Source organism: Cherax quadricarinatus, chromosome 65 (assembly GCF_038502225.1).
Source record: "Cherax quadricarinatus isolate ZL_2023a chromosome 65, ASM3850222v1, whole genome shotgun sequence".
NCBI lineage: Eukaryota > Metazoa > Arthropoda > Malacostraca > Decapoda > Parastacidae > Cherax > Cherax quadricarinatus.
Genome location: NC_091356.1, coordinates 13,454,575 through 13,467,018, shown reverse-complemented (window position 1 = coordinate 13,467,018; position 12,444 = coordinate 13,454,575). Strand labels below are relative to the sequence as shown.

At 41.8% G+C, this 12,444-nt stretch overlaps 1 protein-coding gene across 5 annotated transcripts in view; it reads left to right on the top strand.

Moving 5' to 3' along the window:
* LOC128700542 (calcium-transporting ATPase sarcoplasmic/endoplasmic reticulum type) overlaps positions 1-12,444 on the top strand; it is a 155,042-nt gene that overhangs the window by 23,671 nt on the left and 118,927 nt on the right. Inside the window, exon 1 of one of the 5 annotated variants that reach the window (XM_053793800.2) lies at positions 5,150-5,457. The exons of the other annotated variants lie outside the window; for them this stretch is intronic. The gene's annotated coding sequence lies outside the window, so the exon portion shown is untranslated. Of the gene's footprint in view, positions 1-5,149; positions 5,458-12,444 lie in introns of those variants that run through there. 5 annotated transcript variants of the gene reach the window in all.

The window sequence follows — 12,444 nt, the reverse complement described above, 5'->3', positions numbered from 1 at the left end:
GCAGTGGGGTGCCATGATGTTCTAGTGGGAAGGTTCCAGCAGTGGGGTGCCATGATGTTCTAGTGGGAAGGTTCCACCAGTGGGGTGCCATGATGTTCTAGTGGGAAGGTTCCACCAGTGGGGTGCCATGATGTTCTAGTGGGAAGGTTCCACCAGTGGGGTGCCATGATGTTCTAGTGGGAAGGTTCCACCAGTGGGGTGCCATGATGTTCTAGTGGGAAGGTTCCACCAGTGGGGTGCCATGATGTTCTAGTGGGAAGGTTCCACCAGTGGGGTGCCATGATGTTCTAGTGGGAAGGTTCCACCAGTGGGGTGCCACAATGTCCTGGTGGGAAGGTGCCACCAGTGGGATGCCACAATGTCCTGGTGGGAAGGTGCCACCAGTGGGGTGCCACAAGGATCTGTACTTCCTCCAATATTTTTAACTGATATGAAAAACGCACCAGAAGAAATAGGAAACTATATAAATATATTTTTTGGACGATGCATAAATCTTAGGTAAAATACAAAATAAAAATGGAAGTAAATCTGTGCAGGATTACTTAAGTTAGCTTAGAACTTAAAGTGAAGATACAAGATAGAATTTTATGGGGGGAAAAATGCCACGTAATTGAATTAGAACAAAATCAAATCCGGCCACATGTCACTATGTGACAAAATATTGAACGTATTACATGGAAAGAAATGGGGGTCTATTAGTTATTATTAACAAAAAAAAATAATTGAACATATAAAAAATATGTTGAGACACTCATATATTTCACTTGCAAACTATAAAATACCTTTCAGATAGATAGATGGAAAGATATTAGAAGCTATTTACACCAAATGTTGAGCTAAAACTGGAATATGAGCAGCTGTGGTGGCCACAACTTTTAAAAGTATGTAAATAAGTCAGAAAGGGTCAAATGATATATAAAAAAACAACAATAAGAGAAAAAAGTATGACGAAAGATTGAAAACACAAGGAAAAGAAGAGACATGACAACTACATACAAAGTTTTGAAATAGTAGATAATGAAGACATGTTAGTAGCTACAACAGGGACAACATGAGACCACAGTTGCAAATTAGAGGAAAAGTATTGTGGAAAGGATAGTAGAAATTGTCACTTCTCGAAATAGATCAGTGGATCAGTGGAACACTTTAAAGGAGAAATTAGTAAGTGCTGCAACTAGTGGAAATTTACAAAAAAATATATGATTGAGTATTACAAATGTGACACCACGAGCACAACTCTTCTACTGTAGATAGAAATAGGTTATTGCAAATAAGTAATTGCACATACTTACACACACACACACACACACACATACATGGAGGCAGGAACCATACATAGTTTTAAGACGAGGTTTGATAAAGCTCATGGAGCAGGGAGAGAGAGGACCCAGTAGCAACCAGTGAAGAGGCGGGGCCAGGAGCTATGAATCGACCCCTGCAACCACAAATAGGTGAGTACAAATGGGTAAGTACACAAACTACACACACACACACACACACACACAGAACAAAGATAGGATGTTCCAGAGATGGGATACAGCAACAAGGGATCACAATTAGAAATTGAAGACTCAGATGAATCAGAGGGATTTCTTCAGCCAAAGAAAGATGTACATGAATAAGACACATGTGTCTTATTCATCAGTGTGTCTGTGTTGTGTATCAGTAATAAAAAGAAAGAAAAAACATTTAACGTGTTGTATGTGGAATTGTAACATAATCTTAATTGTAAAATAACTTTAATTGTAAAATAACTTTAATTGTAAAATAACTTTAATTGTAACATAACATTAATTGTAACATAACATTAATTGTAACATAACATTAATTGTAACATAACATTAATTGCGAGGCTGAGGAACTGTTGAATATATAAATGGTTGTAACTATAACTATAAGTTTTAAAGGGGTGGAGGGGTAAGCCAGTGGAAGGCCTCGGTCAGATGACCAAAAGCTCCAACGGCGGGTCATCATCTGACCAAGACCCGCGTCAGGAAACACTTGTCCTGTTTCCTGACGAACCTGTCAACTGGGATGAGTTTTTTTCATCTAAGAGCAATACAAAGGCATGAAACAGATCACGATTTTATTAAGACAAAGTTTCGCTCTGATGAGCGAAACGTTGTCGGAATAGCGTCTTGCTAGAGCTGTCAGTAGGAGCTCCTGTTTACATTTTTACTGGTGCTGAAAGCCATCTTGTAGGTTCGCCCTGTGACCGACTTCGGGGTTTTTCAAGCCTCGAAGCCTCACTGGAGCCAGGCTTCCTGTACTTGTAAAAATAAAAAATATTATTATTATTATTTTGGTTTTTAACCAGGCTGCTGCTGTTAGCGTCCCGACTGTCCTAGTCATCACCATCTGGTTGATCTGGCACTTGATGTGGACGGTGGTCCAGTTATTTCTTGAAGATTTTAACTCTACCATTGCTAATTGATGAAGGAGACACATGTCTCACTCATCAAATAGCAATGGATAGTTTTACTGACGACAGTAAAAATATCCAGGTGTTCCACATGTGTTTAACTCATCAGTAGTTGAACAGGCTTGGTCCACACATGTTCACACAGTGCCATCCCGTGTTCAATAACAAATTCTTTTGTTTTCTACATTAGAATTAAGATGTATTACTTATCACATAATGTCATAACTGATGGAGCGTTTGGTTAACAACCATAAAGACCCAGGTTGAATCCTGGGGGGGTTGGAAAATACGAATATTGTCAGAATAGTGAATATATCTCCTGACGCGTCTGTTGCATAGTGACCAGTTGAGTGACCAGCTGAGTGACCAGTTGAGTGACCAGTTGAGTGACCAGTTGAGTGACCAGTTGAGTGACCAGTTGAGTCACCAGTTGAGTCACCAGTTGAGTGACCAGTTGAGTGACCAGTTGAGTGACCAGCTGAGTGACCAGTTGAGTGACCAGTTGAGTGACCAGTTGAGTCACCAGTTGAGTCACCAGTTGAGTCACCAGTTGAGTCACCAGTTGAGTCACCAGCTGAGTGACCAGTTGAGTCACCAGTTGAGTCACCAGTTGAGTCACCAGTTGAGTCACCAGTTGAGTCACCAGTTGAGTCACCAGTTGAGTCACCAGTTGAGTGACCAGCTGAGTGACCAGTTGAGTGACCAGTTGAGTCACCAATTGAGTGACCAGTTGAGTCACCAGTTGAGTGACCAGCTGAGTGACCAGTTGAGTAACCAGTTGAGTGACCAGTTGAGTCACCAGTTGAGTCACCAGTTGAGTGACCAGTTGAGTTACCAGCTGAGTGACCAGTTGAGTGACCAGTTGAGTGACCAGCTGAGCGACCAGTTGAATGACCAGCTGAGTGACCAGTTGAGTGACCAGTTGAGTGACCAGTTGAGTGACCAGTTGCGTGACCAGTTGAGTGACCAGCTGATTGACCAGTTGAATGACCAGCTGAGTGGCCGGCTGAGTGACCAGATGAGTGACCAGTTGAGTGACCAGCTGAGTGACCAGCTGAGTGACCAGCTGAGTGACCTGCTGAGTAACCAGCTGAGTGGGACTTTTGGCCACTGTTGAACGAAGTCTTCCAGTAGCTTCACGGTCAACCTGAGAACATTAACAATGATTCACAAGATGTGATGAGGGTTCACCAATAAACCCACACTTTGGATGAGAACCTTATAACGATGTTTCGGTCCATCCTGAACCATTGTCAAGGTCAGAATGAACCAAAACGTCGCCAGGTGGTTTCTCTTCCTAAGTGCGAATTTTGCTGAGGTGTTCCATCCACGGTATTGTGATTTTTTTATTCTTGATGACAGTTCAGTCTAGAATAAAAGTTAGTGGGTCCCACACAACAGGTTTGTCAGGTCTCCTAGCACCTGCTGCCTAGGTTCACCTAGCAGCATATAAATACCTAGAAGTTAGTCGCCTAGTGGGTCGCATCCCGGGGTAGGACTTTAAGTAAAATACTAGATATAAGTCTCATTTTTATTTTATGGTCAAACTTTGATTTTTGTTTCTCCGGAGCACACATAAATAATACAGAGAAATGGATAAGGTTGATAATGTAATAATTGCATGCTCTACGGACGCCCTTATATGCAAAGCATTTCCTGAGTTATTAACTCTCAGGGGTTAAATTCCTTATACAATGGGTTAATATAAATGTTAATATTTTTCTGTATTACAGTGGTATATATGTGTTCGTTTGTTCCTGGAACCATTGGTAAGAAGTATCTTCTTATCTGATAAGCATTTGTTAAAATTAGGAAGGTTCAAGATATGAGTTTGTTCATTTAGTGACATCAGATCCGCTGACGTATCACATTACGCAGAGCTGACGACATAATGCAAGTAACCTTCAATCCATAGCAGAAATATTATGGGATCATGTATGTTTATATCTACTGCCAAGGACATTTCCGCGTGTACCTACTTGGCAGAAAGAACAAGCCTCGACGACGCTCTCTGGGTATTTCTAAACCCGCTGTGGATGGCGAGGGAGTTGGTAACCCCCTTAGTCCAAAAATGAACATCATTTGAACTTGGCGCACTCGAAAAGGCCTGTACTATTTTAGTTCAGTGGGCGCGGACCAATGGTAGGTGCATATAGTGTACGTCAGCACTGTGCCAGCCAACCACAGTCATCCACATTGAGTATCACGTTTAAGCTGCTCGGCAACTCTGCAAATCCTAATATATATATATGTGTATATGTGTGTACATTGACCCTAGTATTGTCTTACAGTAGTCAGCTTCTAACGAGGTATTTGTTGTTGGAGATTATAATTATGACCAGGGACAGATGCTTTTGTATTTTAAGCTCCGCGAGCAGGTAAATTTCCCGTCATGGTGAGGCAGGAATCAGCTGAGAGGCGTCGTCTGCTGCCACAGGTATTATTGCGCTATATCTAGCTTCTCATACGCGCTCACTCGAATTTATTTGTCTTAAAGCCATACCCACATAGTGTTTTATAAATCTGAAAGTAACATAGAGGGTAAAGTTTGGGTAATAAGTGTGTTTACAGTGAGAGACGCATGTGAGGCGTCACTTGTGGTGGTCGAGACGCCCGTACGTGGCCATACGCTACTCAGTGTTTTTCTGGTGGTGATGGTGGGCGTGTGACACAAACTTCAGTGGGGAAATCTCACTTGATAAGTTGTGCTTAACACTTAATTGTACGTCCGTCGCCAGTTTCATCACCGATATGATGGTGTGTCGCGTCACAAACATTGCGAGGTGGTAGTCGTGAGGTTAAAAGTGGAGTGGAGTGAGTTAATAATTGTATTGTCCGGGAGGGTGTGAACCTGTGGAGTTCCGTCATCATCAGCTGCTGGCCAGCCAGGAACTGCTCAAGCTGCTGCTGCTGCTGATGATGATGATGATCAAGTGATGCTGTTCTGCTCTCGCTGCTCCAGTGCTACTGTCTTGATGCACGAAGACTGATGCACAGTAGATGGAAATAGTTATTAATAATCTCACTCAATGACGGTGAGTCCTCACAAAGATGCTTACAAGCACGCACATGAAAAATATATTTCCAGGAAAAATATTAAATGAAAATATTTGAGAGTAACAGCCACATAAATGAATAAATCTAGAAATGCAGAGAGAGAGAGAGAGAGCTAGAGAGAGAGCTAGAGAGAGCTAGAGAGAGAGCTAGAGAGAGCTAGAGCTACTACCTACAGTAGTATCTTGGGTAACACGCTTGTATTAACTCATAAAGACTTATTCAACCTTAAGTCTATATATTTCTTTTATTACCCATGATTGTCGGTCCTCTGTCCACCAACCAGTGAGAAAACATTCAGTTTACTACTAAAAGTACCCGGGTCGAGCCCTGGTAGGGGCGACACGAATGGGCAAGCCTGGTAGCACCTACTGCCACTGTTACCTAGCATTACATATCTGGGAATTAGTAAACTTGTGAGAAACCTAAAAAAAAAAAATGAAAAGGACAGCAGTGGCAATAAGCCACTGCTGAGTTTTCTTGCGTTATCCTGGGTTATTAACCCTCAAGAGTGAACAACCCAGGATAATCAGTCAGTACCACTTTTTTTTTTGCACACTTCTGTGTTATCGTAGTCTCGGTTATTAATAACTTAAAATGTTGCCATTAACCAAAGACGTTACCGCTTTGCAGGAATATATTATTATATGTGGAAGTGTTAAAACATGAAGCACTTGACAAATGAGAGGCAATCAAGTTCGATCCAAGGGGAGAACAGATCCAATTCCTTGGATCAAGAACCCTTCACAAGCCTCAAAACACCTCCCTTGAGGGATTATTATTAATTCCACAAACCTAAAAGAAATGCCCTGTGGAGAAATTTTCTCCAGGAGGGGGGGTATCAGCCCCCTTTTTTTAGCCGATAATTTCCTTTATGCTTAGTTGCGAAAAAAAAGTGAAAAAAAAAAATTGTCGCCGACGCTGTATGACCCATACAGGCTTAACGCTTTTTTTTTAATATATCATTTTGTAATTATTTACAGGCGTTTTAGAATATTTCGCCTTCCAGTTTATTAATAATAATTTAGAAAAAATCGGTATGACCCTTTAAGTTTAACGCTTTTTCTTGACTATAAAGCTATTCAATATGTAAATGTATGTGTTCATACATAATTAAAATGAAGATCTGAAAAACACATTTATTTATAGGACGTGGTAGGGGAAGAACAGCTTCGGGGAGAAGTCTCCAGATTTGTCCCTGGGGAATACCTAGAGGGTGTTCCGGGGGTCAACGCCCCCGCGGCCCAGTTCATGACCAGGTCTTGTGGTGGATAAAGGCCTGTTTATCCAGGCTGTTACTGTTGACCGCATGCGAACTGATGTACGAACCACAGCCCGGCTGTGGTCTGTTGGTATTTCCCCTTATGTATGCTGGGAGGCAGTTGAACAGTCTTGGGCCCCTGACACTGTGTAGTCTCTTAGCATACTCGTGGCGCCCCTGCTTTTCACCGCCTGCCGAGTTTTGTTTGTTTTCATAGGGAGTGATTTCCGTGTGCAGATTTGGGATTAGTCCCTGTAAGATTTTCCAAGTGTATATTATCATGCACCTTTCTTCTCTGCGTTCTAAGGAGTACAGGTCAGGTCAAGGAACTTAACCGTTCGCAGTAATTTAGGTGCTTTATTGCATTTATACGTGCAGTGAAAGTTCTCTATATATTCTACAGGTCTGCAATTGAAAGGGGCCGTTAGTGTACAGCAGTATTCCAGCCTAGAGAGAAATTATGACTCAAGAAATCGTAATGACACGATTGCAAATAAACCATACCATATGGTTTATTTGCAATCGTGTCATTACGATTTCTTGAGTCATGTTGACGGCAGTGAAGGGACTTGAGCTAGAGTTCGTCACGGCCACGCTAGCTGGAGATTCGTCTGTAAAAACTTGCATTTGTGGTCACAGAGGTGCCTGTGCTAACTTTCCTATGGTGTAGAAATATACCTAGTTGGATGAATCTTATTGTGGCTAGCTGGTTTAGTGGCTAACGCGACGGGCTGGAGTTTTGAGACTCTATGACCGCGGGTTCAATCCCGGCCGGGGGTATGGTTTAGAGAGAAATTATTTGAAGAGTATCATCATTGGCTTGGCATCCCTAATTTTGAAGGTTCTCATTATCCATCCTATCATTTTCCTAGCAGATGCAGTAGAAACATTGTTGTGACCTTTGAAAGTACATTCATTCTCTTCTCCGAGGCTGAGGGTTCCTAGTTAGCGCTAGAGGTGATACCTTCCTATATATTTTTTGTAATTATAAATTAAGATAATAGTCTGCATTTTATAGAACTCTATGCTAAGATGAAAGCAAAATGCCAGCGTACATGGAGGAAGAGGAGAGGGAGGGGAAGAGAAGAGGAGACAGCGAGTTGACAGACCCAGATGAAAGAGATAGATGATTAATTGGAGATGGTCAAAATAGAAATTGGGACAAAAATAGATTGAGACGGGCAAGAGACTGAGACATATAAAGACAGACGAGCCACTGACAGATGAGAGGGCGGGGGGGGGGGGTGAGAGATGAGAGACAAAATGGATGGGAGACGATATGCATGAGAGACGTGAAGAAAAAAGGTGAGAAAGATACATGATAATATACGCTTGGAAAATCTTAAGAGGGACTAGTCCCAATTCTGCACACGAAAATCACGCCCTATGAAAGCAAAAGATTCGGCAGACAATTCAGTATCCTCCCATTAAAAAGCAGTGGTGCCATAAGTAAGCTAAGAGACAGCACAATAAGCGTCAGGGGCCCAAGACTGTTCAACCGCTCCTAGCATACATAAAGAGAGAGGGTTACCAATAGGCCCCTGGTTGTCTTCACGAGGGAGTCGGACAGGCACCCAAAGTCAGTACTTGACTACCCGGGCTGTGGTTCGTACGTCGGTTTATGTTCAGCCAGCAGTAACAGTCTCGTTAAATTAGACACATGTGCAACTCTTGGGTAGCTTCAATAAAGATACCCAAGAGTTGCACATGTGTCTAATTTAACAACATGTCGGTTCTTTGAACCATTCATCTACAGTAACAGTCTCGTTGATCAGGCCCTGATTCACTACGAGGCCTGATAATGGACCAGGCCGCGGGGGCGTTGACCCCCCGCAACACCCTCCAGGTAAAGAGCAATCTCATATTGTGAGTGTATCGCTCAATTTAGAGCTTTACCAGTTCATGATAACGTTCTACACGGCATTATCAAATCATGACTCATGAAGCTCAAGTGTACAAAAAGTACACCTGACGTCTATAATACTGTGGGCAGTGTGCTTTTGTATTCAGAAACAGCTTTACCCAGGAAAGAATGATGTTATGATACATGAACTTGTGAGAACACAAGTTATGGCGAGAGATTCGTCTGTAAAAAAACAATCATTTGTGATCAGTGGGGCCCATGCTAATCTTCCTGGTGTATACTGAAAAACAGAGTTTAATTGAATGGTACAGTGAATAGGGCACCGACATGCTAGTTTTAGATTGGCTTGACACGAGTTCGACGTGTCTCCCCCCCCCCCTCACCGTTCAGCGAGTTAGCATAAATGATGATCTTCAAGACTAAATGATGATGATGCTAGATTGCTTGCTAGTGTCTTTCCTCTGCAATGAAAGCAGTGATGTTTTATCCAGGAATCAGTGGCAGGAAAATAGTGTACTCACAGGGGTAGATTCAAAGCACCTGACCTATCACCATAATTCCTGACTTTGAGTCCCCAAGTACATTTGGGGGGAGGGGGGATAGAAAGTATTCAGGCTCAATTCAGGGAACCGGAGCACAGATCCAATTCTCTAGATCAAGAGCTCCTCACCAACGTCAAGGAACCTCCCTTGAGAGGCTTTCAGTAGATAGCTTCAGTGTGGACTTAGTACACTTAAAGTACTCTGCTGTTTTTCTCATGTATTCTCTTTTCTATGTACTCTCATGTACATGTCCCTCTGTATTAAGTTTGTTGCTCTTGCAGACGGCTGTGCTTAGTTCTGTTTATTCTAGTCTGCTTACGACCTGGATCTTCCTTTCCCAGCATAGAATTTCGTTAACAGTATCGAGCAGTGCATCACTTTCAACTGCTTCTCGTTTGGCGACTTTGTGTGTAGAGTGCGGTCCTGGTTAGCCTGTACATGGAACACTTGGAGAAGAGAGACACCGCGCACAGTGTAGTATCATGGCTGCGAGATGTGGAATATAACCTAGTTATTGTACCCAGGCTACCCGACACAACTGTACTCCTTGATAGATTCAGCACTCTAGAACCCTTAAATTCACCATGGAGGATGAGCTAGATAGACGTCTATCTTTTCTAGACGTAGTGCCATATAGGAAAAACACTAAAGTAGATTTTAGGGTCTTCAGAAAATCAAAGACGACCTGGGGGGTGAATAAAACACACGTGCAACCCTTGAGTACATTGTGGAGACGTTTTGTCAAACAGTAGCTTTGTCATATCAATACAGAGAGTAATTCTGGAGATTATGGAGGACTTGAAAGTAGTTTGAGGTGATCAATCCATCGGCATTTATGAATCTGTTGGAGATAGTGGAAGACGGGAAGTAGTAATTAAGAGACGATTAGTCCCTCAACTTTACAAGGAAGTGTTTAGTGTACCAGTCTTGATGGACTGAACGACTGACTAATGCACTATTCATTCCAAAATTTATGAATAAAACACCTTTTCAGAGCTAAGGAATTGATCCCCTCAAACTATTTTTTCATGTTTTCCACTGTCTCCAGCATTATCCCATGTAATGGGTACACAAATAACCGCACTTAGGAAAGGGACCTTATGATGACGTTTCGGCCCTTTTTGGACCCTCGTTAAGTCACAACTTGACAATACTTCAGAATGGACCGAAACTTAGTCAAAAGGTTCCTTTCCAAAATGCGGGTTATTTGCTTGGTATTACAGTCACTGTATTGGCTTTTTATTCTTATTGAACTGATAAAGCCCCTGGCGGGCGAAACATCCTAAATGTCCTAATACCGCATTTATGACTTATGAATGTAACTGTTTTACAACATGTATCTTAAACTGAAACTGGAAAGGGTATTAAAACAATGCCACAGACTTCAGGAAAAGCTTTCATTAAGCACCTTTCACTCTGTATCGAGGTTAATCAAGCCAAGATCAGGCTCCCTAGAGCAAAACGTTGTCCCGATAAAATCCTGTTCAAAAATGTGTCTGTCGACCTTATGCTATTTCATCCACGGAGTCAATAGAGCAAATCACAATAGGAGTTGTATAAAAGGTTTTGAAAAAGCTTTTTTGGCAAATGCAACCATTGTGATAGTATGAAAAAAGTCAGTCTAATATCAGTGTGATAGTATGAAAAAAGTCAGTCTAATATCAGATGTGGGGCAGTGGGTATTAAAATTTCCATCAGACTAAAGTAATAAGACAAAATTCAATCTTAAACAAACTGTTGTTGTAACCCTTAGGAATTGTGCAGCGTCTAGGGTACGGGTGGCAGTAAGATTCGATCCAAGGAAAATGAAGGTAGCTCCAATTCTCTGGGTCAAGAACCCTTCATCGTCATCAAGGCACCTTCCATGAAAGGAGTCCTAAGTATAAGTTCTTGTCCTCTGGTTGGTTAGGTTGCATCGACTACACAGGTGTAGTCGATGCTGTACAGGTGACTACACACGTCATTAACGTTGCGTGTCACCTGTACAGCAGTGTACAATACTGAAACCTCCAAAACAGGTATTAAAATCTGAGTGTTATACACCGAGAACTATATACCTCTCGGTGTATTTACCTTATCCTGATAGCAGACATAAAAGAACTGAAATCTTTGTGTTAACCTATACGGACGATACTTCCTGACCATTGGTTAATCACTACAGTGGTTCACCACTATCCACGATTCACTGATTCAGTCATACTTCCCTGTTCAGCATAATCTTATTACAATGAAGAAACAAAAAATAATAAACAGGAGAACCGGGATCACGATGACTGGGGGTTAAAAAAAGGCATTTCTACAACTTAATTACCACACTGACTAATTCACAAAATCCCTATACAGGAATGGAACTGTGTCAATGGGGGGAAGAGGGATGGGGTTACCGAGGGAAAAATGTCTAGACACTTTCGGTACTCACAATATACACTGTCTCTTGCCACTGTTGCAGCCCACAGAGGCCCTTCCTGGCTTTCCGAAGCTCTCGGGCCAGTTTCTCTTGCTATTCTCGGGTTTCTCAAATATACTGTTGCTCCGCCCCCTGCTAAAAATGACTAATAATGTGTGTCATGGTCCATGCATCAGGGCTGTAATCAATAAAATAATATTGCGTACAGTGCGGGTCTAAAGACCAAGTCAGCCTTTCTTCGTAGTGGAGGGGATGAGACTAACCCAAGACGGCACTTCTTACACAAGGAAATAATAAGCCCAACACTTAAAAGCCATTGTACTTAAATTAGCCCAGCAGTTAATGGGAGATACCCATACCGAGTTATGAACTATATAAAATTCTAGAGCTTACACACTTAGATACCATCTCAAGTGGATGATGGAGTTAAGCAATATTGTGTAAAGACCTGCTCATGATCCAAGGAGTTGGCTCTGCCCTTCCCTTTAATAGATCAAATTTGACTTTGTATTCCGTAGGCATTATATGAGCGACCCGTACGGGTTTTGCACTTCCGTGAATATAATATTTAGGCATTAGTTACTGCGCTGTATGACCCTTGTAGGTTTAGCGCTTCTTTTTTATAATAATAATAATAATAATAATAATAATAATAATAACAGACATTAGTTATGGGCAGCAGTAGCCTAAATTATCGAAGTGGCCACCCAGGTATCCTAGTCCCAATCTGGGAGGTGAGAGTATAGTTCCAAAAAAAAAAAAAAAAAAAAACCGTCAGGCTTGACAATATTTTTCATGTATAGATAGAGATCTCTCTCGCCTTAGTTCCAGCAACTGGCTGGTGCCTGAGAATAAAAAAAAAAAATCGGCATTGCATTTTTGATGGTATACAAT